Below are 26,970 nucleotides of genomic sequence, written 5' to 3'. Positions count from 1 at the left end.
ACTGTATACAATTAATGATCTCAGTCCCCTCAAACACAGTTAAAAAGCCAATGCTCTTTTCATTTGAAACTGCAAGCTACAATGGTCCAGTCATTTAATAATGGGTAGGTCACTGGTGTAGTGTAACATATGCAGAGTTAGGTTCAGTCTAGGGAGACCCAGATTCAAATCCCCACTCAGACAGATACTAGTTTTGTGGTGAATGACCCAGATTTTTGAATGCAATATATAAACTAAGTGATAGGGCTTGTGTAAGGGTTCTGCTGTGGTTCCTCGCGAGTAAAGAGGCTCAACTCAGGTCCTCTATATCTACAGGATTTATTGTGCAGGTGTATACATTGAAGAGCTCAAAAGTCCATGACCAGCTTTGTCACTTTCAGATCCCGGAAGTGGCGCTTTTCTGGAGCGCCCCCAACATAAGAACTTGGGCACCCCAGTCTCCTCCTTCCCTCCTTACGTTTCACACCCCTGCGTAATTGGGGTGACGGAACTGTCGTTGCTTCCTCTTGGCTGGATCCACTGAGGGGGCGTTGGGTCTCTGAAGCATCCCCCAGCGCTCTCTCCGCTGGGCTGCTTTCCTTCCTGTCGCTCCCGCTGGAAAATCCCCTGCTATCCCCACAGTGCTGTGGCTCTCCTTCCCTTGACAGCACCTGCACCACCCCGCTGGGCGCTGACTGTTCCCTGACAGCTTGCTTTAATAACAAAAGTGCAAGGTGAGAAAGGGGCACTGAACCTGAGGGGCACTTCCTGCAGTTCCCCTCACACCAGAGTTTATCCCCCACCCTGCAGCAGTTCAGAGCCTGCGTTAGGGACTAGAGTTGGGAGGACAGGCTGCAGGGAGATGGTTCAGCACCACTTACCCTCCTTTTGCTTTAGAAATTGGGACTTCACCATAAATCTCAGTGGGAGACTTTGGGCAAATCATTAACTCTCAGCTTAACCTACACTGAAATACTCTTATGAGGGAAGAAGAAGAAGAAGAAGAAGAAGAAGAAGAAGAAGAAGAAGAAGAAGAAGAGTTTGGATTTGATATCCCGCTTTTCACTACCCGAACGAGTCTCAAAGTGGCTAACCTTCTCCTTTCCCTTCCTCCCCCACAACAAACACTCTGTGAGGTGAGTGAGGCTGAGAGACTCCAGAGAAGTGTGACTAGCCCAAGGTCACCCAGCAGCTGCATGTGGAGGAGCAGAGACGCGAACCCGGTTCCCCAGATAACGAGTCTACCGCTCTTAACCACTACACCACACTGGGTCTGGGTAAAGTGTAAGATCACCCTTAGCTTCTTGGAGGAAAGACAGCATAAAAAGAAATACAATTAATTAAATGAAGTCTGCCTAGCATTAGTGCATATGACAATTTGAACCTAGTACAGCAGTTTGAGTCAAACATAAATGCAATCAGGTTTATATTCCGTAGCAAATGACTCATAAAAATGACTCCTAAAAACAGAATTCAAGGCACCATCATGTCATCTCTTGCAGTGATGATCCAAGTGCAGCTCAGAAAGAAAGAGGCCAGTCTGTCACTGTATCAATTGCTGGGTAGGCTTCATAGCCTTTGAAATGGCTACAGAGAAACTCGATATATTTGAGATATGTACATCAGAATCTCAGGCCTTCGTTAGGAGATAGTAGAAGCATTGCTGTGATTGTGAAGACTGCAAAGAGGTTGCTTAACCAGGATCACAAGGTAAACAAATGGCTCCCAAAAGCAGTGGTCCCCAACCTGGTGTCCTCCAGATGTAGCAAACAGATGGTTTCCTACAACATCATCAGCCTGGTGCTCTCAAGATCTTTTGGTTTTGGTCGCGCTGGTTAATGATCTCCGGCGGGCTAGGGACAAAGGTGAGAGCTGTTTCCTAGTTCTGCTGGATCTCTCAGTGGCTTTTGATACCACAGACCATGACATCCTTCTGGACCATCTTGAGGGGCTGGGAGCTGGGGGCACTGTTATACAGTGATTCCGCTCCTTCCTCCTGGGCCGTGTTCAGAAAGTGGTGTTAGGGGATAAGTGTTCAGGCCCCTGGGCTCTCACTTGTGGGGAGCCTCAGGGTTCCGTCCTCTCCCCCATGCTTTTCAGCATCTACATGAAGCCTCTGGGAGAGATCATCAGGGGGTTTGGGCTGGGGGTTCATCAGTATGCGGATGATACCCAGCTCTACCTCTCTTTCAAATCAGAACCAGTGAAGGCAGTGAAGGTCTTGTGTGAGTGTCTGGAGGTGGTTGGAGGATGGATGGTGGCTAACAGATTGAGGTTGAATCCTGACAAGACAGGAGTACTGCTTTTGGTGAACAGGAGGCGGGCAGGTGTGGAGGACTCCCTGGTCCTGAATGAGGTAACTGTGCCCCTGAAGGACTAGGTGTGCAGCCTGGGAGTCATTTTGGACTCACAGCTGTCCATGGAGGCACAGGTCAATTCTGTGTCCAGGGCAGCTGTTTACCAGCTCCATCTGGAACACAGGCTGAGACCCTATCTGCCCGCAGACTGTCTCGCCAGAGTGGTGCATGCTCTAGTTATCTCCTGCTTGGACTACTGCAATGTACTCTACATGGGGCTACCTTTGAAGGTGACCCGGAAACTACAACTAATCCAGAATGCGGTAGCTAGACTGGTGACTGGAAGCGGCCACCGAGACCACATAACACCGGTCTTGAAAGACTTACATTGGCTCCCAGTATGTTTCTGAGCACATTTCAAAGTGTTGGTGCTGACCTTTGAAGCCCTAAATGGCCTTGGTCCAGTATACCTGAAGGAGCATCTCCATCCCCATCGTTCTGCCAGGACACTGAGGTCCAGTGCCAAGGGCCTTCTGGATGTTCCTTCACTGCGAGAAGCAAAGATACAGGGAACCAGGCAGAGGGCCTTCTCGGAAGTGGCACCCGCCCTGTGGAACACCCTCCAACCAGATGTCAAAGGAAAAAACAACTACCAGACTTTTAGAAGACACCTGAAGGCAGCCCTGTTTAGGGAAGCTTTTACTATCTGAAGGACTACTGTATTTTAAGTATTTTAATATTTTGTCGGAAGCCGCCCAGAGTGGCTGGGGAAACCCAGCCAGATTGGCGGGGTATAAATAATAAAATTATTATTATTATTATTATTATTATTATTATTATTATTAGGACTATAACTCCCATCTGCCCCCGTCAATACAGCTGATGAGAGCTGTAGTCTAAAACATCTGGAGGGCACCAGATTGGTGAAAGCTGCCCTACAATTACAGTTGTACCTCTATGTCAGGGAACTGTCCCCGGCACAGTGCAAGGTGGTGGAAGGGCTCTCTGGCAGTGGAGGGAGCAGCGAGGCATCTAGCGGGGAGGGGCATGGGTCTCAGGAGATGGAAGGTCGAGGCTCTGAGGATGCTGGAGAGACCCTGCACTCCCCTAGCTCAAGGGGCGATGAAGGAGGCATGCAATTTCCGTCACCCCAAACTCTTTTGTTGGGGTCAGAACTGGAAAGGGCCATACCTGGATTCTGCTGATGCTTGATACAGACATGAACAATTTAGCTCTGCACTGTACATAGTTTGCACAATAAAACTTTTAAAGGAAACTTGGAGTTTTGCCTGCTTACTCATGAGCAACTAACCGAGGACCTTACACTCTAGTTACAAACTTAATTTGTTCCGGAGGTCCATTCTTAACCTGAAACCGTTCTTAACTAGGGGCATGCTTTCGCTAATGGGGCCTCTTGCTGCTGCTGCTGCACCGCCAGCACACGATTTCTGTTCTCATCCTGGGTCAAAGTTCTCAACTCGAGGTAACTCTTCCAGGTTAGCAGAGTTTGTAACCTGAAGCGTTTGTAACCTGAAGCGTTTGTAACTCAAGGTACCACTCTATGTATCTCTTGAGGTACATCCTCTGCATTCTTCCTTTCCATTTCCCAATTCAACTTGGACAGAAAATAATTTGCCAGGTAATCTACTTGCATCATTCTTCCCCCCTTTCCAACTATTTGCATGTGTTGTAACTTCTGAGGATTAGCAGCTTATCTGACATTTTTCAAGTGGTGTTTTATGACCAGCTCTTCTCCCCCCCCCTTTCCCCTGCCATTCCACTATAGGCAGAAACATTCTTGTCCTGCTGGAAAACATTCAGTGCCAAGAAGGCCCATCTTTATGCTGATAACACTAAAATATAAAATAATGCCAACAGCTGGTGCTACAAATGGCTTTTAAAAACGATGTTCATTCACTAAATTCCTCTTGCTACTTTTGACATGAAACACGCAGTCTCTAATTATTCTGATCAAGACGGTGAAATACAAAAACAAACTTTAATTGTGTTTAACAGATATTTAATCAGGATTCACTGAACTACAGATTAAAGCTGAAATTCATAAACCATAATTACCCGATTGTCGCAATCTTTTTGGTCCACATTCTGCTTCCGTCTGGGCGTCTGGCACTTTGCCCTGAATTTCTTTTAGTGTCTTCTCAGCTTCGTTGCTGCTCATGTTTTTCCAGCAGATATTTAGCACAGATTACAAAATATCTGTTCCTGGCAACTTTATTAGCTTTTTTTCTTGCAAAAAGTTTATTCCTTTTATCCCTAAGTCAGAAATCCTGGATTAGGGATGTAGTAGCCTGCTGCAATCGTATCAACTATGAGATTGGCTTGTCCTGCCACAAAGTCCTAATAGATGATATCTCTCTCTCCCCCTCCCCCCTACCTCTCTTTCTCTCTCTGATGCAAGGCTTCAACAGGGAAGCCTCAATTTTATATTAGCATTATACTGATGGCTCACTGCATCAGTGATGTTAATTAGGGTTGTCAGTTTTTAAAATATCATTCCTGCTCCTCGGCCTTTATAACAGCATCCTAGTATGCAGAAGAAGATGAAGATGAAGACGAAGAAGAAGAAATTAAGCTGCCACATTCCCCCCCATCACTTTTATCTTCATGCCAGAAACTACTTCACCTGCTAAATTTATGCCTGACACAGTAGTAAGGCAAGTTAAAAAGATGGCAAGCTTCATGTGACACCAAAACACTACAATATAAGAGAAACATATTATTCATTAAGTTGGACCATTTGACTCCAACATCTTGGAAAGTGTAAGAGGATAAACGGAACAGGTAGGAAGTTTAACATTTTCTCATACTGGTCAATTGGAGGGCAGGGTGGTGGTGGTGGGGCTTCTTTGTCTACTTCATCAGTTTCAGCCTCTTCCCACCACACTCTTCACCTTACTCCCTACTGCATTTGTGGGTTGCAGTTGTTTATTGCCCACCTAGCCCTCTTTTATCCTTTATATTGGGTTTTGGATCCTGGTTCACTTTTTTTTCTTCCTCCAGATAATACTCCTGCTTTGGTACTCAGGCACCGCAATATTCATCTGGATGATCTGTTTGATTCTTCTGGTTCTCATTTTCTCTCTTCTATCACTTCTTTTGATATGAAATCTCAGATTCATTTTGCTACTCTTTTGATGTAGCTCATGTCCCACCTCAACTGAGTTCTGCTCCTGCCCTGAGTTGTGGTTTACGCTTTGCATTTGATATCTCCATTCCTGTGCTAGGCTGGCTGAACATCTTTGGAAGCAAACTAGGAAATGGATTGATTCACGTTAATTATAAATTTGTTCTTTCTTCTTTTTCATCCTCTCTTTCTTTTGTCAAAAAGCAGTACTTTAACTTCTGGGAATCCTCATTGTTGTTGTTTTGTTTTTTGCTACTTTTAACTCACTCTTGAAGACTGCTCCACTGTCTCTTCCTTCTTAACTCAGGATTTTGCCACGTTTTTTCATATAAGATTCATATTATTTGTTCTGGTTTTGCAGCAGCTGTTACTCCTCTACTGGTTTACATGCTACCACTCATTCTTTGACTTCTTCCTCAGCCCCTGTAGGTGGTATCCTGTTTGTTGTCCTCTCCCAATCCTTCTACTTGTCCCCTTGATCTGGTTCCAGCTTGTCATCTAACTACCGTTGCTCCTGTCATTATCTCTCCACTTTTAACATGTCTCTTTTGTCTGGCTCATTTCCACTAGGGCATACACATGCTGTAGTTTCTCCTATTCATAAAAAACCTCTTGATCCTTCTTTTTTTTCTGATTGTTGTCTCTTCTTTCTGCTGCCTTTTGCTTCTAAACTTTTGGAGTGTGTTGCCTATTCTCATTGCTTGGATTTTTTCCCTTCTAGCTTTGCCCTGGATCCTAAAGACTTTCACTCAAAGGTATGCTCCCCTGAATGAGACCCACTTGCTAGAAAGTGGACCTACAGTGCTGCCTATAAAAGGCAGATCTAAAAGAAGCTGGAGCAGCTTTAGTTCCCCATAGCTTCTGAATGGTTTTTAGAGATCATCAGTGGTAGGTTAATCAACCATCTTGAATCTGAAATCAGCTGTTGTATATACAAAAGCTCATGCCAAAAAAACAAGCAAAACAGCTAAGTGCTCCAGCACTCTTTGTCATTTTTATTTTACCTTCATGACTCCAGACAAAGCTTGTAATAATCAATCTCAATCACTTATGAATCAATGACTCTTATTATGCAAACTAGGGTTCTTCTTTTATTAAAAGTTATACATATAGAATATAAAAATATTTTGGTTAGTGCATTTCCATCAGAATTATGTAGTCCAGACGTCTCACTCTGCTCCATCCCCACAAGAAAGGTAAAAATGACACAAGAAATGCAAACAAACATAAATGAACCAAGGAGGTAATAGAACAAATCCTCTGCTTTGACCTCTTTTTCAAAGAGTAAAACTACTAACCCACATGCACCTTCCAAGGAATATGCCCTATTGATTTCAGTGGCACCAGAGATGTGCAGCCCTAGTGCCATATATCCAGCACACAACACCTGACGTAAACAGAAAGAGGCTAGCGATTTCTCAAACGCTCCTTTTGGCCCGGGAAAATAAGGGGTATGACTTCCAGCCACCCACAACCCAAATACCGTACCCTAAAGTGCACTCTTACTAAGTTCTATATTCGGTGTTCAGTTTTACACCTTGGTGACTTTTAATGAAATGAACTTAAAAAAATTATCCTTCCAAAACTATTTCTTTCCAGTTTGATACTTTTAAGTTCTATTCATACAGCTTCAAGGCTTTTACCTCCACATTTAAACAGTGATAAAGAAATTGCTATACAGTGTGAGCGTTATTCTTCATTCAGACTGTTCCTCTAAAAACAGTTCACAGGCCTTTGAGATGCAAAAACGCAGAAGTCTAATGTAGCCAAGGTCCCCACTTGCTGCACTGCTAAAATCTATTTAGCAGATTCTTCTTGGAATAATCTGTCCCCAGACTTGAAGCTTAGTGATTTTAAGTGTTTTATGTTAATGATAACGGTTAGTGCTGAGAACAGATGTACCTGGCTGTGGTGCGATCGACTCGATTAGGCTTTTAGGAGTGCTATATTCATATTGGCTTAAAATTTTATGTCAATTTTCAAGGTGTGATGACTGTACTGGGTGTACTCAGTGTTTTTCTCTGATGTGTGATACATCATTTAAGTGTGCATTTTCACAATCTGGGAATTTCTGCACAAACAATTGAGTATATTTTCCCTACTGAGTTGCTTACTCAAAACTTCATTCAGCACTTGTATTCTCTCCCTCTATGAAAACTACATTGTTTATCAATGTACAAGTATATGTGGACATTTATTTACAACTACATGTAAAATATGTTTTACTTCAGTATCAGTTTCAATATCAGTACATATGGGGAAGTGAAAAAATGCATTCTTCAGTATATCATAGGCAGAGTATGGTGTACAACGTGAGATACCTTTTTCTATGTGATAGCAATTTGGGGTATTATGCATGAGTGCATTTTCCCAATGAATAATGATCATAGTGTTAGTACTGTCAGTGAAAGATGCTTCACTGCCTGTCTCTAAGTTAACTCTGCATTTGGAAAAATGCCTTTGTTTCAATAAAGAAAATGACACCTTTGCTTCATTTATATAGCCAAACGATGTGAGCCATATACATGAAGGGGCTATCAACAGGCTTAGGGTAATCCTATACTGCCTCTGGGCAAAATGAGATGGTGGATAACTGAGCTCTCACTAACAGTGTGCTTTGCAGTGCACTGAGCTGCTCTGTAAGGGGGGGGGGATGTGTTTTAAAGCGGGGAGAAGGGGCAGAAGATCTGGGGTCCGAAGCAAAAGACCTGGAGATCAGGTCTCCTGAGAAACCCCAAGAACAACAGCTCTGCATGTTCTCTATAAGGAGATGTATTATTTCTGGCCTGTGACTGTAATAAATCAATTCAACAATAATATAAGGAAATGTATATTAAGCACCTGTATCTACAGACAGTGCACCTCCCTACTTTGGAAGAGCCACAGAAGCATAGGAAGGAAGACTTCTGGAGAATACTCAGAGCATCCCTAAATATACAAGAGCCAGTGTGGTGTAGTGGTTAAGAGCGGTAGACTCGTTATCTGGGGAACCGGGTTCACGTCTCCGCTCCTCCACATGCAGCTGCTGGGTGACCTTGGGCTAGTCACACTTCTCTGAAGTCTCTCAGCCCCACTCACCTCACAGAGTGTTTGTTGTGGGGGAGGAAGGGAAAGGAGATTGTTAGCCACTTTGAGAGTCGTTCGGGTAGTGAAAAGCGGGATATCAAATCCAAACTCTTCTATTCTTCTTCTTCTACAATACCACTTGGAGGAATTATAGCATAGCTTTCAACAGGTTGGAGAAATCTTGCTAGACTGAACTCTCAAAAAGCAATTGGCATCTCAGCCTTCAGCCTTTTCAGATTTAATCAAATCCTTTCACAATGGCTATAAGTTCACACAACTATTCATGGATACTCAGAACACAACTGGGGAGGTCAAAGGACATGACTTATGGTACCCATGTGACAAAACAGCAAGGAATTATTAGCACATCAGCCATAAGTAGTCATTTGACTTTGGGTAATTTTTGACACCATAAAAATAATACTTGTTTATATAATCCCTATGAACTCATCTAGTTGCTGCTAATTCAGAAGTATAAATGTAGATGTTCATTAAAACCATACAAGGCAACCATGGAGACATTGTATACAGTCTGAATAAATTTAAGTAACATGTAGTGTAATCCTATGCATGTTTCTCAGAAGTAATTCCTACTATGCTTAATGGGACTTATTTCCAGCTAGGATTGTAGCTTTAAACAAGAGAGATCTTGCAAGGTTAAAACCCAGGACTATTTAAACAACTATAGTATGAAAAAGCTGGAAACAATACAAAACACATGGGACCATGAAAGACAAGTAAATTACTCTGTTGATCGGAGAAGAGGAACTGAAGGTGTCACTTCAGCTCCAATCAAAAGACTTGGCTTTAGGCCAGAACATCACAGGTTCAGCTTTCATGCCATCATTAAGGCTTGTCCCCAAGATTCAGTATAGCATTAAAAACAGCATCTTCTGGATTTGAAACAATGGCTGATTCTCTCTCTCTCCCATCCTAAAATTAATAAAATGGATGTGGGTGCTAACTTTCCAACATATTCTTTAGGGCAAAAAAATAATAATAATCCAGTGAAACAGGCATTTTTACATTAATTTATCATTATTTTTGTTGGACTCTATACAAAAAAGTAGTATGAAAACCATCCCAAATGTGATAGCCTGAAGCTGAATCAGGAAATGTGATGAAGCTATGCATGAAATGTAGCAAAATCTTGAGACTGCAGACAGACTGAAACAATCATTCAGTTAATAAATAATTTGTGCTGCTAAAATAAAAGAAACAAAGAGAGAAATATACAACTGTTTCCCCCCCTGCTTATGTGTGCAGTGAACCTCTGAATGCATGATCCTTCTTACTGATAAATTTTACATAGAGGAGCCACCTTCTGCAACCCTCTTCCTTCCACCTTTCATTTGGAAACAAAAGGATTAGATCAGGAGGCAAGGAACAGAAACATTGCCACTTAGATCTTACACTAAGCTATAATGGCTGCCTCGTGGTCTTGAAACTTCAGTACAGCCTTCTGGAATGGGGACAATGGCCCTTCTAATTCAGCATCCTGCTCTCACAGTAGCCATGCCTATGAGATCCTGCAAGTAGGACCCGAGTGCAAGAGCACCCTCCCCTCCTGTAGTTTTGATCAACTGATATTCAGAAGCATACTGCTTTCAACCATGCAGCCAGGATGTGGCTGTGAGACCATTAACTTGGGGACTGGGCAACATTAGCATATCATGCATGCCTTTTGCCAGTCTTCACTGGTTCCCAGTTTATTTTCACAGCTTGAGGCCAGGGTACCTTAGGAAGCAATATATCCATATGTACCTACCTACTCAGATCTTGAGAACCCTAGGGAGGCTTCCAAGTGAAGCTCTTCTAACTTCCCCATGTCTTTACTCTGACATGGTTTTAAGCTTTAAGCTTCAGGGTGAGTCTGCATTGGGAGTACTTCAGAGACCAAGCACTGTCTGAGAGTACCTCTGTGACACAGAATGCCCTTCCAAGTTCCCAACTTAGCATTTTTTGGTGGAGATGTTTCACAAAAAAACAGTCTTGCTACACAGACGGGGACGGTGGAGGGCTTTCCTTCGCTGTAAGATATTCTGTAAATTTCATTAGACCAGAATAAAAGGAGCTTTAATAAATACTAGAACTAAATTATTGGTAGTGTTTCCTAAGCCATATTTCAGCTTACAGGAAAGAAGTGAAAATACTCAGAAGTAGTTAACAAGCTTCATTTAGGAGTCTCTGCATTTGACCACAACTATTAGGTGGGTGACGCTGTGGTCTAAATCACAGAGCCTAGGGTTTGCCGATCAGAAGGTTGGCGGTTCGAATCCCCGTGACGGGGTGAGCTCCCGTTGTTCGGTCCCTGCTCCTGCCAACCTAGCAGTTCAAAAACACGTCAAATTCAATTGATTGATTGATTGTGACTAGAAATGGATAAAAGCCCCCCATCCAAACAATGACTATCATTAGTGAAGGGAAGAGAAAAATGTAATTTTAATTTTTAGCATCTATAATACTGTCATTTATTTTATAGTACAGTACATTGATTATTGCTTTCATTTTATGGATCAATGGTCTTGTTAGATAGTTAAATTCATGTGAAATTGCTGCTTTAGGGGTTGTTTTTAAAAGTCTGGAACGGATTAATCCGTTTTGCATTACTTTCTATGGGAAAGCGCGCCTTGGTTTTGGAACGCTTTGGTTTTGGAACGGATTTCCAGAACTGATTAAGTTTGAGAACCAAGGTACCACTGTATTTCTCAGATGTTGGTAGGTGGTGGGCAGAAGGGGACAAGTTACGAGTAAAATACGCCTCTTTTATAACATCTTAATAGTAGGGTAAGCAGAGCCCCTTCAGAAGTTGTAAAAGGTGCAGAACTGCTACCAGTAAATGGGAAATAGAGTCCAACTCCCACCAACTTCATTCTCACTGCCCTGCTACACAGATGTTGTGCCCACTCTTCTGTTCATTGAACCTTTGTTCATGATGTTATGGGATAGTGCAGCTGCTATATGCTGATTTGCTCTTGTGCAATGCATCAGAACCGGGCCATCATACTGTTTTGTTTCAGTTAGAAATGAATTTCTGATTCTCTTCCTCCATCACCTCTCTTGCAATAAAAACAACAACGAAGCAGCTATTTTTTTATTTGAATAAACAGTTCTTATTAGTGGTTCGGATATGGATGAAATATATTGCTACAGCCATGTTTGTTATGTATGATTTACACTGTTTAACGACATATCATCTTATGATGTTCTTAATTTTGTTATGCTTGAGGGGGAAGGGTTGTTTAGTTTCAAGCATTTAGTCATGGATGCTTGTATTCTGAACTTTGAAAAAATTAATACAAAGGAAATTAAAAAAAGAAAAAGAGAAAGAAAGTATTTTCAAAATGATGTGGAAATCAAATCTATCCCACAGTAATTTGATTTGCAGGAAATGGAGAGAAAAGCATTGCAAAACAGAATGCCTTGAAGTGCATTGTAATTACTTACATGTGCAAACACCATTGTCTTAGGCATACAGTTAATAATAACAGCAATAATAATTCTATGCCCTTATATAGGGACATTCATTCAAGGAGCTTGAGGCTCTTGGCAAACATTCATTAATTAAGCCTCAAAATGTACATGGAAAGGTAGAGAGGTAATATCCCCTTTTACAGCTGAAATGCCAAGGAACTGCAGTCCAGGACTCAGGGATATACTGGAGTTAATGTCCAGCACAGATGAGTTCAGCTGCAAAGTACAGTGTTGGAAAGGGCTTAACCTCTACTGAGGAGTATGCTCATGTTGCAGAATTTGGCGCTGCACACCCTAAAAAGCTGCAATGTGACTGAGTAATCTGGTATTTACTGCAAGCAATGAACGTTTCAGTCATTACTAATGTTTGGAGCATAAAGCAAAGCAGCAACAACCACAAGAACTCCACCACAAAACGATGTGAAACAAACCTCAGACTGAAAAATAAAGGCAAAACTTGTATAATGGCAGATTAATTTTGCTATTAGTGTTTTTGAAATGTGAAGCTCTCAGCCATTTTCATAGGCTGTGAATGGGTGCTAAAATATTTTAGACAGCTCCAGCAAAATGACTTAATCTAATCATGTGTTCATTCTCAGAGCCAAAAAGAGAGAGCTTTATATTTTACTCCTTATCTTTGTCCCTTAAAGCCAATTCTTCTTCTTTGTCTCTTATATTCCACTGTACTCTTGTTTACAACACCAGAAGCAGCACTCTAGATTCTATAAAGATAAGAATCCTGTTTTGCAACCAAGTAAGTCAAAATGCTACGCTTACAAATAAATTGTGCACAGTAACCAAATTTCCTTATATTTATGTATTCTACACAAATAATTCAGCTTCCAAGAGTCAGTTTTCCAAAGCATCAGAGAGTAGAGAATAGTAGCCATGGAAAATAAGAGATATAGGACCGGTTCACATAGAACATAAACTTCATGCATGTGTTCTCCCTCCTCCCATGTTATGCATCAATTATTTATTAAATGATGTGATTTGCTACCCAGTTTCCTTGTTTGGACAAACTATAGTTTGCTCTTGCTCTTGAAACAGCAAAATACTGTTTCAGTGTTTGAAATGAGTTTCCAGTTCTGGTTGGGAGGGAAAGTGCAAATTTCTTCCTCGCACAAACACACAACTAGAGGTTCAAAAGGGTGAGGTGTGGGGCAGTCACTTGCAAAACTTGCTTGCCCTGTGTGATGTCAGGATTGCAAGCCCATGCTCCTTTAGGGTGTGTGGATCTAATCCCATCTGTGAAGGCAGGGCCTGGTCCTAGGTTACAAGACTGTACCCTTCTGTTCAGATTCCTGTTCATCTGCTGCCACCTCCAGTTCTGCCTCTCCACCCCAACCCCTGTAGCTGCTCAAAGCTCTCTGTGAAGCCTCAGACTTCACTGAGGCTTTCCACTCTGCAGGAAAGTTGGGAGCGGGAGAGAGGAAACTGGCACTGCTTTCCCCCCTTCATAAGTGGTTGAAGTCAGAGCTGAAAGGGGAGATCACCCCTCCTGCAACTAAGGTTTCTACAATTCAGTGCCCCCCCCACCATTTCTTCTTCCTCCTCCTGCGTCAGAGGCTGCCAATCTAATCCCAATCCCAAATAAACTCATGACACCAACTGTATTTTACTCCAAACTGAATAGGATACAGGAGCACATGAGTGATGAAGACAGAGAGGGACAGAAGGGAATCTGCAAGTCTGAGGCTTAGACCCAATAGCCAAACCATGGTGTGAGACGCCATGGCCATTCTTATGTGGAGTGTACCTGGCATGAGAAGATGGGGTGCAGCAGTGGGGTCTTAAAAGTGTGAACTTTGGCCCCAAAGCCACTGCAGACCCTTGCCTTGGGCTCAAAGGATGATTTTGGTAGGCTGCATCCATCCAGTAAGCTCAAAAAACTCCAGGTTCTCACAATAACACTAGGCCTTAAGAGAGGTCCTCCTGCCCAAGCCATTAAAGAAACTTCTACTAGGCTGAAAAGGGGAATGACTTTGCCTCACACATGTGTAAGGACTCATGTGCTCAAAGCTAACACGTAATTTATAGGCCCCTTAAGCTATGAGGGGGCAGGCTAAATATCATTGGGTGAAAAAATAGGGCTTGAGACTGCATACTGTAAGGCATGTATGCTGTCCTGAGGCCAACTTTTGTCTCCCTTTGGGCCTCAGCATGAGGAAAGAACACATAGAATCACAGAATTCATCATGTCCAACCCCTTGCTGACGTAGGAAACATATTACAGTGGCACCTCGGAAGTCGAATGGAATCCGTTCCGGAAGTCCATTTGACTTCCAAAACGTTCAGAAACCAAGGCACGGCTTCTGATTGGCTGCAGGAAGCCACATTGGACATTTGGGTTTCAAAGAATGTTTGAACCAGAACATTCACTTCCAGGTTTGCAGCGTTCGGGAGCCAAAACATTTGACTCGTAAGCTGTTCGCGAACCAAGGTATGACTGTACTACAGTATCCCTACTGGGTGACCATCCAGCCTCTGCTTAAAAACCTCTTAAGCGAGTCTGGGATCCACTGCTGAACACCTTGTATTATCAGGTAGTTCTTCTACCGTTCAGCCTAAAGCTGTTTTCCTTCTAACTTGAACCTGTACACAACCCCATGCAAGACCCCCTGCTCCCTACACAGCATTTCCCCTTCAGCATAATGACCCTGGTGTCTGACTCCCCTTCTCCAGGGGATGAGGCAGGGAATTCAGAGTGGGAGAGGAAAGTTTCTTCAGGAAATGAAGAGGCTTCTCTTACAGAAGGCAGAGCTACCTTAATGGGATACAGCTGCAGTTTCTATTTAAGGTTCAGACTATGGATGACTGCTGTTAGATTAACACTGGAATTCTGCCTTTAAAGAGATTCCAGAATGAGTCCTGCACATGGATGCTTAGGGTGCCCTTGAAGCCTTGCCTCTAAGGCCACCATTCAAAACAGGATAACCACAGATGTTTGTGCTCTCTGTATTATGACACTAGTCATCATTGTTTTGCTAACACAGAAGATTATTGCCCATTAGTACTGCATTAAGATGGAGACTGGGTACAGGATTTGATCTGGCAGCAGGCTTCTGTGTAATTCACAACATTATTTAAAACTGGTTTAGGTATGGGAAACCACCTAAAAACTACAGAGGTAATGAATAATTGCTTTATGTTTTCAGTATTTTACCCTGTAACAATAAAACTGATACAAAAATCACACATTGCAGGGAGGTGGGAACTGTAGAAAGAGTATAGATAATCACTGGTAGATCAGAGTTTATGGAGGAAAAGAATGCAGGAGCACATTAAATTTACCATAAACAAGGAGTTTCATACCACATCAGTGACTGCTACTATAATTCATTTGTCATATAAATTATGTCCATTGGGAAGTCTCATAAAATTAATTAGGGCAGAGACGGGGGAAAAACAAATCAAAAACTTCTCAGAGCTGCAACAAATACAGGTTCTAGACAGAATAGCATCAACAAGATCAGTCAAAATACTTATTCAATTCCCATGAGGCTAACATCCTCGTACAAAGAATTTTCCTGGCCTTATCAACTTGAAGGAAATTATACTGGTTGCTCTCAAGGACACAGTAATATTGAAATTTCAAAATTGAAAGCAACACAGCCTTATATGAATTACAAATTGAATGTATAAAAAACCCCATGAAATGCAGTTGGTTAGCTTATATGTTTAATAGAGCAAAGCAGACTTATCACCATTATTTCAAGCCACTGCCCAACTCTTGCCATCCCCTCACCACCACTGCCCAGTATTTCTCCCTCACTGCTAAAATGCACTTTGAAGGCAGGGACCTGTTTTTTTGTTTTTGTTTTTGCTTGTGCTACTCTGTACACCTCGGGAGTCATACCTCTTAAACCAATGCATCCTCAGTATTTCTAGTAATTGCTCTCGTTAGAGCTCTGCCATATTTCAGTCTGTCTTGCAGCATCCCAGAAATTAGTCCTTTTAAAACAGACTCTGAATGACATGCCAGATCTCATAAGGTGATTCTGTGAAGCTGACAAATGTCAATGGCAGAATAGTCTCATTCTGCCAAACTCTTTTTGTTCCTGATTTAATCTCAGTTTGAACCCATCTCTCTTCAGGTGAACAGCTATTACATTTTGCTGTGGACCTGAGGTTTAGGGTGCTAAGAGGCTCTGAAGGTACACAAATGTCAGCTATTCATCTATCTCCAACTGGATATGGTAAAAAATGAGTTGCCAAAAGGATTTTCTGCTGTGAATCAACAGGTGGTTTGGCAGCAAGACTAATGCTTGCTTGCAGCTTTTCACTTTTAGTTCCAGAAAAGGTGGGTGGGTGGGGGGAACAATACCTCTTAAATGCTGCATTTCAAGCCAACTGTATGGAAAAGAAGGTTTCATTCCAGCCAACTCGCCCTGTCTCTTGCAACATGGAACGAAATATTCCAGCTGATGCTGCTCTCCTCTTCAAGCTACAAGGGTACTGATTCGGAAACAAAGAGAAAATAAAAGAGAAAGGAAGAACATTATGGAATACAATTTGCTTTGCATAAATTATAAATATGGCGTAAAATGGCTACAAGTGGTGAAACACAGCAAATTTATTTCACCACTGCCATATACAATTTATATTCCTCATAGGTATTGATCAGGATTTCTAACTGGCATACACTCTAGATCCCACATCAAACACACATCTAATTTGTTCTACATTAAAGACAAAACACCTTTAAAAACAGTGTTATAAGAGATGTAAAGGAAATCCACAGGCATATGGACAAATCTATGCAAAAAATATGTACAAAGATAAACATAATAACGAAAAATTACTTGGTACATGAAAACAATTTGTTGAAATGCCATGAAATTTATCATGTATCTTATAGAGTGGGTGCTATGCCCTTCTAGTCAGAGTTTAATCTAATATTGGGGAAAACTTGTATTTGAAAATCTGTAGTACTTATTAACCTTTTCAGAAATCTTTTCACTATTTTGAAAGGGGTCCCCCCCCCAAAAAAAATTATGTGGCCATTTAAAATTATCCAAACAATGCTAATGACTATTTTACATTCTGTAAAGAAAATTATTTAACATTCTCAGAATGCACCTAATTTTATCCTTCAGACTAATGATGTGTGCTTAAAATAAACGTTAAATCTCTTAAGGAACTTCAATGGAAAACCCTTTGGGAAAATCCAACCACATATGCCTATCACACCTCATAGGAGCTAACAGCTGTTAATACAGCAACTACATACAAAACAAATCCCACAGAATGGGCTTGAAGATCTTCCAATGTCTGAAGGGTCTTTTACATTTCAGACAATTTTTGTATCTAAGTATATCTAACTATAGCCAGATAGGCATATGACTCGGAAAAGGCAAGTAGAGTCAGGCCATCCATGAATTGGTCAGCTGCAACTCCTAGGTCATGATGAGAAAGGAACAACCTTGGAGGCAATCTAGATGCTAAGATAAAATCCATGACTACAGAGGTGCAGCCGGGGCTGACAGAAGAACACATAAGGACATCCATTTATGTCCTTAATGAGGGGGCAAGGCTGATCTTGCTGCAGTCCTCGGGAAATGAGAGGTGTTTAATTTGTTTTATAATCTTTGATGGTTAAGTGCTTCTCAGTTTTGAATTGACAAAAGTGTCACACAGCTTCACATACATTGACCTTCAAAACTCTTTGAACAGCCCTGGACAACGTAATATAACATCAGTAGACATAGACTGGATACAAAGAATACCTGGGACATTAATCTGATGTTCACAGGTGTGCTTCAGTCCCAAACAGATTTCAAAAAAAGAAGTCATCATGCATTTGCTTTAAAAAAAAAACTGTTCTGCATAATCAAGCCCATATCATATATAGTGCACCATCAGAGGTTGATGTAAATCAGAATTCCAATGCAATTTTTAAAAAAAGCAGCTTTGAGAATTAAAAGTAGAAATCTGGAGCGCAGAAACAGTAGTATGAGGTTGTGCTAACACCCGCCCCCTATTGTACATTGCCTGCCCAACCTGTTTTCCTTCCTCTTGCAGCAGGAAGTGTGGAACCTGAGGCCCTTCAGATGTTGCTGGATGCTGACTTCCATCAACCCCTTCCAGCACAGCCAATTGTCAGGAATTATGAGAGCGGTGGTCCAGGAATAACTGGAGGGCCGCAGATTCATCACTAGCATCAAGCAGGGTTCAAAATGAGTATTTGCTTGCGTTCTGGACATCATATGTAGAAAGCTCTCTCTCGCTCTCTCTCTCTCTCTCTCTCTCTCACACACACACACACACACAGAGAGAGAGAGAGAGAGAGAGAGACAGACAGACAGACAGAGAGAGAGAATCAATTCAGCAACATAATACATGCTCCTGCCCACTCCATGTCATCAGGTACTGGGCCTCCTATATGATACAACTGGCTTGAACCTCTCTTTAAACACAATGTAGTACTGTACTGTGGAAACAAGAGGCTTACCAGTGCTATGTTATTAAATAAACGGTGCATAGCATCATTGCTACTATCCTGTTTGATAACAGACCCTTTGTAGGGTAGATATTTAGTTGAAATACTTGAACTCCATCAGATAAATAACAGACCAAAAGACAGAAAGGAAACTGAAGGCAGGGAGGTGAAGCTATCATCTGAGTGTTTTGTTTCTAAAGTGTTGCCAGTCATAAAAGGACTTGACGTGCTAATATCTGTTCATTCAGACACTTACAGACATGCTAAGAGCATGACGGCTCGCAGGCACTGCCTTTAAGTGCTGTTACTGAGGCCCCCAAATATTGACAGAGTGCCAGACTCTAAGAAACTATTGATGTACGCAGCCGACCTCTGCTCCAGACACCTATCAGACAGAATCTTTAAATGTCACAGATTAATGAATTTTCATGAAACTCTGTGGGTGGGTGTATGTGGGTGTGCACGTGCATGTGCATGTGTGCTTGATAGTAGGAAAGAAAAATTCAAAATAATCCCCCCTGAATCCTTACTCAAGTGGTCTTTATCATTTTGCAAAACTTTGGCCCAAACTCAATATTTTTATTAAGGCGATACAGACAGACAGAGAGTGTGAGTGTGTGTGTGTGTGTGTGTGTGTGTGTGTGAAAATGGGGTGTTAGGGGAGGGGAAGTACCTCTGGTGGGGGACATGCTGTGCTCCTTCAGGGGTACTTTGTCCACCTTTGATCCCCACCCTGCACTCAGCTCTCACATGTGGCTCCTAGAAGCTGTCAAGATGCAACATAATGGCTTTGATTGGCCAGAAGAGGGCAGCCAACGGGTCTCAAATACTCAGAAGATTAGGGACTTCCCCTGCATACAAAGATAAACTCTGGGGGATTGAGTGGACAAGTCCAATAGTGGGTCCAATGGTCAAGAAAGTTTCTGTACGTGCTGTAGAAGGAAGTGAGGAGCAATTAGTGCTCATCAAGCTGGGAAGATAGCCCATTTAGGAGAAGGACCAATAGTGGGTTCCACGGTCAAGAAGGCGGTTTCTGCATGTGCTGTAGAGGGAATTGCTTGTCATCCTGGGAACGTAGCCCATCTAGGAAAAGGAAAACTCTGATGCTAAACCTTCACTGCTTTGCAGGATATCTTTGGGGGAGAAAAAAGGCCAAGGAGTAAACACTACACAAATCCAGAGTGGAGTCTCTAAGACAGTTGGAGGGTGCCTTCTATGCCTCCACCGGCAACTCCTGCAGCCAAGCTGGTGCCAAACACATTGCTCTGCTTTCCTTTGGACCACATCAGCGAAGCTGAGAGGAGGATCTTATTATCTCGGCAGCCCATGACCTCCATGCACACTGCCCAGGCTTGCCCCCAAGGAGGTCACTTCAGTGCTGCTTACAAAGTGGACCTCTCCCCTGGAGGAGCACTCCATTGTCTCTAGAGACAGACAGATGTCAACAGTATGTGTGGGGCATCATTCTGCAGAGCAAAATGGAAACACACTCTGAACTTGGCCATTATCACTAAGGACCAGCAAGGGAAACCTAATCTTGCCCGCATCTATTACTCACTTTACAACTTACCAGTCTGTACTGGTATTGTTAAACTAGATTTCCTTATTTTCCATTCCCCCTTTGCCTTGAATATCTAAACTTCAAGTCAAAGGGCAACAACACTCTCTCTTCTTCTCTTTTATTCTTTTGATGTGAATGAGCCACTTTGGGAGGCAATATATACTGTTGCAAATATACAAAATGCCAGCTCCAGCACATACATTCATTTCTTTGTAGAACTGTAGCATTGAAAGCACCTGCTATGCAAGAATCTTAGCTAAAGCATCCCTGACAGATGACCATCCAACTTCTCTGCTTTAAAACCTCCAAGGTTTTAAACAACCTCCTGCAGGAGACCGCTCCCGTCAAACACCTCTTACTGTCAGAAAGTTTTTCTTTATGTTTAGTCAGAATCTCCTTTCTTGTAACTTGAAGCCATTGGTTTGTGTCCTACCCTCCAGAACAGGAGAAAATAAGCTTGCTCCATCCTCTTCTCATTCTCTTCCATGCTAAATATACTCTGCTCCCTCAACTGCTCCCCATAAGACTTGGTTTCAAGACATTTTATCATCTTGGTCACCCTCCTCTGTACACCTTCCAACTTGTCAATACCCTTCTTAAATTGTGGTGTCCAGAACTGGATACAACACTCCAGGCGTGGGCTGATCAAGGCAGAATAGAGCAGGACTATGATTGTGACAATGTTGGTGCAGCCTATGCACGGTTAATAGCATTGGGGATTTTTGCTGTTCCATCATGTTACACTTGTGGTCTACCAATAACTTTGGATCTTTTTCACAAATACTACTAGCAAACAAGGTGTTCCCCATCTTATCTTTGTGCACCTAGTTATTCCTGCTTAAGTGTAGAACCTTACATTTGTCTCTATAGTACTTCATTTTGTTACATTTGCCCCAGTTCTCCAATCTGTTAAGGTCATCTTGAATCCCGATTCTGTCTTCTGTCGCATTACTGTAGTTACAACTCCCAGTTTTGTGTTATCTATAAATTTGACGAGCATCCCCTCAATTCCTTAATCCAAGTCGTTTATAAAGAAGTTGAACAACAGGCCCAGAACAGAACCTGCGGCACCCCATTTGTCACTTTTTTCCACGATGATGAGGAACCATCTTTGCATTCAGTCAACCAGCTACAAATCCACCTAATAATCACTTTGTCCAGCCCACATTTTTTGAGTTTCTTCATAAGACTATCATGGGGGACTTTGTCAAAAGCCTTACTGAAATCAAGATACACTTGATTTCACAAGTCACACACATGCACTATTATAAACAGGAGTGCTTTCTGTATGAAGTTAAAGAGTAATATGTCATGATGTGACTCCATCCTACATTTTGACTGAACAGGGTTACACATCTAGCAGAGTGTAAGAAGAGATGTTCAACAACTGCTCAATTTTTACACTATTACACCCTTCTGGAAAAAGTCACTTGATAGTACCAGGAATTATGCATCTACCCCGGGAAGACTTGAACAGAGGTCTGGGAAAATTCAAAATGTTTCTCAAAATAAAATGAAAGAGCTATCCTGAAAACTAAACAGCTGTGAAGAGCAATTTCAAATGACCCTGCTGTACAATGGTGCTAAATGTAACCTACATTCTAAGGGAGGATACAAGTTCGGTTAGACACGCTGCCAGCTGTGAACAGTTTATACCCAGCAATTATATAGTTGCACAAATGGAATAGATGTTTTCTCTGTCTGTATACTGTAAATGTTTACATGGAGTGTGATGTCGTAATAAGTGCCATCAAGGCAAGAGGGATCTGCTTCCCTATGGGGGAAAAAATAAAATCCACACAGATTCACTTCAGTGTTCTTTGGGCACCATATGATTTGGTGACTCCTACTGATGTTAGTTTTAAAGACAAAAAAAAATGTATCGTAGATATAATTCAATAAAGCCCGTATTGTCAGGTTCTCTTATTGGCAAAGATAGGTTGCAATTCTGGGTTGCATCAATAGGAGTATAGCGCCTAGCCCTAGATCAAGGGAGGTAATAGTACCACTATATTCTGCTCTGGTCAGACCTCACCTGGAATACTGTGTCCAGTTCTGGGCACCACAGTTCAAGAAGGATACTGACAAGCTGTAACGTGTCCAGAAGAGGGCAACCAAAATGGTCAAAGGCCTGGAAACAATGCCTTATGAGGAATGGCTTAGGGAGCTGGGTATGTTTAGCCTGGAGAAGAGAAGGTTAAGGGGTGATATGATAGCCATGTTCAAATATATAAAAGGATGTTCTTCCTAAACATTAGGAAGAACTTCCTGACAGTGAGAGCTGTTCAACAGTGGAATTTGCTGCCAAGGAGTGTGGTGGAGTCTCCTTCTTTGGAGGTCTTTAAGCAGAGGCTTGACAGCCACCTGTCAGGAATGCTTTAATGGCATTTCCTGCTTGGCAGGGGGTTGGACTGGATGGCCCTTGTGGTCTCTTCCAACTCTATGATTCTATGAGATTTGTTAAGGTTTGTGGAACTTGTAAGCTGCACACTATTTCATGACATTTTTGATTGGCTGAATAAAGGCACCACCCTAATATGGATGTTAGATTTAAAATAAAAATAAAAGTGGGTCAACATGGCTACCTTTACTCTTAGTGTAACTAGCATGGGTCCTTTCCTCTACTCCCAGTTAAGGATTCCACCAAACAACAGCACTAAGATGCCCACCCCCAGCATCATGTTTGCTAAAAGCTTCCACAGATTTTGTGGTGTCATAAGACTGGGAGGACAGACAGTGCTCTCTTTAAGCAAATTTCAGGGAGTACTGCAGCTTAGGATAGTTCCAATTATCTGCGCACAGAGCAACAGAAAAAGAAACAGCTACAGAACAGTACAAGTCAGATTTCAAAGGGTCATAAAACCAACTTCCTTCACCCCAGTGCAGGATTTTTCCTTCTCCAGCCTAATCTCTTTGTTGTGTCTGCCCTCATCAATGAGCCCATTCATGCCCCATAATCAGCTCTGATTAGTGTTGCTTCACATCAGTCTCTTCCTCTTTCTTTTCTGCTCTGCCTGTAGAAGGATTGGAATCAGCTTTTGCACACCCCTCCTTGTTAAAAGCTGCACCTCTCCTGCTGACTTACTGCTCTCTCAATCAAAAGGGCAAGAGGAAACAGTCGGGATTCATTCTTCCCCCTTTTTTGAGAAACGGCACAAATGTCAACTTCCTAAGAGGATGTTTGGCATAGCTGAGTTCAGTCGTGAAATGTACAAAGTCGGGATGATCAAAAGTTTGAAGGGCTGCCCACTGCTAAAGTGGAGGGGGAAAAGAAAATGGGATCTCTTCAGTACTTTTAAAGGAGACATGAACAGACTGCCTTCACGAGAAATGCTTCTTCTATTAAACTGAGACCTGGCAGCAAAATTCAGCTGCAGATCCCAGCAAAGTCTGTGCCTATTTTGATTAGGAATATTTTGACTGGGTCTAGTATTATTTATTACTGCAGATAGATAGATAGATAGATAGATAGATAGATAGATAGATAGATAGAAGGATAGAATGTCTACCATACACATCAGAACTGTTTATATTCTCAGGGATGCTTATTAGAGAGAATGCACACATGTACAGTATTTAATTTTGTTAGTCACTTTGTTTTCATTTTAAACACTCTGGATTACTAATGTGTTTTCAGGGTGTTTTCCTTTTAAAAAAAGATTCATTTTTTTTAAAAAAAAGTCTTGTTAATAGAAGAAAAATATGACATTCAGCTTGCAAAATAGCACTTCCCCCACCCCTATGCTTCACTACAAAATCATGGATTTTAATGTCACTATGACCTACTGTTTTTGGCTGCAATTCTTTATCTAATCATTTACTAAGTCCTGCAGTTGTCATTGTGAGTCGCCCACACATAACAAATAGCAGGCGTACATTGCATGTCTACATACTAGCCCACTGACATTGTTCGGGGTTTAACCCCCGCTCCACTAAACTGTACCTCTCTGAAAGCATCTGTTATCTTACATATATAGCCATCTGAGCTAGTGGCCATCATCCACATCTTGTGATGGTGAGTCCACCAATCATTTTGTTTTCATAAAACTACAATACAAAATAATTGGTGGAACTCACCACCACAAAATGTGGATGAGGAGTACTAGCTTAGATGGCTTTAAAAGCATTTTAGACAAGTTTATGAAGTTCCACCAAAAGTTACTAACCATGATAATGAATTCTAGGTAGTCTGCCTCTGGATACTAGAAGCAAGCTGAGTGCTGTTACCTACATGCCCTGTTCCTGGCTGTTCCAGATGCTTCTGGTTGGCCACTGTGGGAAAGAGGATATCAGGCCAGTCTTAGACGGATCCAGCAAAACTAATATTTCACTCTTTTTTAGACTATAAAGAGTCTATATGGAAAGGCATTCATTCTCAGATAAATTTGTACAATTGTTTTTTGCTACATAACTTAAATATTGCAGTGAAGTGAGAAAGGTATGGGTGATTTCTCAAGGGAAGGAAGTGTTTAAACACTAGTTCGGTAAATGGTGTTGGCATATTATTGCTTCTAAGCCTTACCATTCCCATCTGTAAAGTGGGAATACCAATGGCCTGCATATGACACCAGCCATGCTGGCTAGAGCTGAAGGGAGTTACAGACCATAATATCTGAAGGGCACCAAGCTGGCTACCCCTGTGCTAAAGGCACGTCAGCACATAGTCACTAAGGTCTAGGAAAAATTTATTATATAGGCTTGGAGTTTCAAATTTTCTTTGCTTTTTAATTATTATTAGTTTGTTGCAACCCTTCTTTTCTAGACCAGACTTGGTGTTTGGCCTCCTAAATCTATGGCTCCTTCATTTTTAAAAGTCATTTATACTTCTCTCACATCTTCAAATATACTTTTATAAGGGTCTCCAAATCAGCTATGCAAATCTCCACCTGGCTTGTCATGGCCCTGAAAGGCTGAAAGTTTTACATGTGAGGACACTGAGATCAAACAATGATTGTACCATATATGAATTTTGTGCAGCAGAGATTTAGAGATGGTAAAAAGCGTCTACTTGGGCAAATGAATGGGAAGCTGAGCATTTATAGAGCTGGAAAGTGACATGTGAGGTGTAGAAAAGGAAAAAGGGTGTGGGATATTAGAGGAACGAGAAAGAGCTTAAAATGTAATCTGTCATCTGTCAATTCGCTGGGCAGGATCCACTTAACTAGCCCTGTCAGCAGAATCCCTGCACAAGGACTTCCACTTGCACAACAGGACTTTCCCACCCTCTTCTGCTCTCCCATGCATCCTGAAATTGGCTATGGGGAGGTCAGGAAAACCGCTACAACTGTGCATGGGGGTTGAGGGCATGATTATTCTGTCTGGCAAGCCACAGTGCTTGCATTGATGGAACATTCATCCATGGTACTGTTTTGAGTTTGTAGGTGCCTTGACTACCCTGAATTCCTGGGTCTAGTGGGTGTTTTAGCTTAATCAATGCTTGGAGTATTGAAATGGGCTGCCAGATGCTGGATTTGGCAAAGTGCTAAAATACAGGACCAAATATGTTTTTCAGTGCTCAGGAAATCACCTGGGAGAAGAACCATCAAGGAGAACAAAGGCAGGTGATGGGCTCTCTGCCAGTCAGCATATGGGTGGAGCCCAGAGCTGAACTCTGGGTTGAGTTTCTATGAAGGAATTTTTCAGGATTGCAGTTGGGGATGGTGTAAGCTGGAGAAAAAGAGTCAGTCTGTTAAAACACATCAAGCTGGAGAGCGGGGAACACAGCACGATGTGGGGTGACAGTTTGAATCAGAGTCTGCAGCAATGGGAGAGATGGGACCCTCTTGGAGTGTAATGCTTTGAACTGCTCCATCATAGGCTCATGTTGTATATATGTGTAAATAAACTATCCCACTATAAAGCACCTTGCCCTATACTGCTCAAGGATAAATATATCATTTTCTCCAAAATATAAAAATGTTCCGGTTCTGCAACAACCTGCCCTGACCCTCACTTGCTCTAATTTTTATTATTAATGTATACCCTTGTTTACACCTTTAGTTTCCCAACCAACAGACAAGTACTGTTCACTTAATTGAGCCCTGCCCTAGAGCACACAGCATCTCAGAAAGAGGATGAACACAGAGGGAACACAAAAAGTGTTCCTATACCTTAGTTTGCTTAGCAAGCTTGAAGACACACAGGATATCCTAAAAATTGAATGTACTACTATTGTCAACTATTCTGTTTGCTCATAATGTTATATAACAACAGGATATAATGATCAGGATAGGTATCAGGACAGTAGTTATATTTCTTGGTGGCACAGCCTGGAAATGTCACCACAGGGAAAGCAATTTTTCTTTTGCGTGTCTACATACAAACACACTGCATATCTGAAATTCACTCTCACCTCTCCTAGTGTGATATCTCATTAACATTACAGTTCTATAAAGAGATTAAATCAAGGCAACAAAAAGTTAAGTGTCTTCTTATAGCCACACAGCAAATGCACTGAAACAAGCAAGCCTTTTGGATTTCTTCTGCAACTAAAAACATTTTTCACCAATTACAATTTCACTGGAATCCAGAGTAAATAATACAATTACAGAATTTTATAATTGGAAGGCATCATGCAGGTCATCTACTACCCTTTCTTGGCTGCAGGATCTGCAGTGTAGGTTGCCACTGCAGCATCCCTTACAGAAGCTACCCAGCATCTGCTCCTGCAAAAGAGAACTCCTGAACAACAATGGGTAAATCTATCAATTTTGGTTTCTTTCAGTTTCTCGTTTTTCCAATCTTAAGTACAGGTCACCACGTTTCCATATCATTCATATATATATATATATATATATATATATATATATATATATATATGTATCAAAATCATAAAATTCATTAGCATTATAGTGTGCATTTTCCTTACACATATCTGTATGAAGTTTTGCTCAATATACAGAATATTGCAGAGCTAGTCTCTCTAATTATAATAATAATAATATTTATTATTTGTACCCCGCCCATCTGGCTGGATTTCCCCAGCCACTCTGGGCGGCTTCCAACA

At 41.7% G+C, this 26,970-nt stretch overlaps 1 long non-coding RNA gene across 3 annotated transcripts in view; it reads right to left on the bottom strand.

The window, feature by feature from the left end:
• Positions 1–26,970, bottom strand: part of LOC117045467 — a 416,601-nt gene that overhangs the window by 117,807 nt on the left and 271,824 nt on the right. For all 3 annotated transcript variants that reach the window (XR_004426431.1, XR_004426432.1, XR_004426430.1), the window contains exon 5: positions 16,289–16,408. This is a non-coding gene — a long non-coding RNA (uncharacterized LOC117045467). The remainder of the gene's footprint in view (positions 1–16,288; positions 16,409–26,970) is intronic.

This window comes from Lacerta agilis, chromosome 4, assembly GCF_009819535.1.
Source record: "Lacerta agilis isolate rLacAgi1 chromosome 4, rLacAgi1.pri, whole genome shotgun sequence".
NCBI classification, from domain to species: domain Eukaryota; kingdom Metazoa; phylum Chordata; class Lepidosauria; order Squamata; family Lacertidae; genus Lacerta; species Lacerta agilis.
Note: the sequence above shows the minus strand (reverse complement) of the source record. Positions and strands in the feature narration are given on the sequence as shown.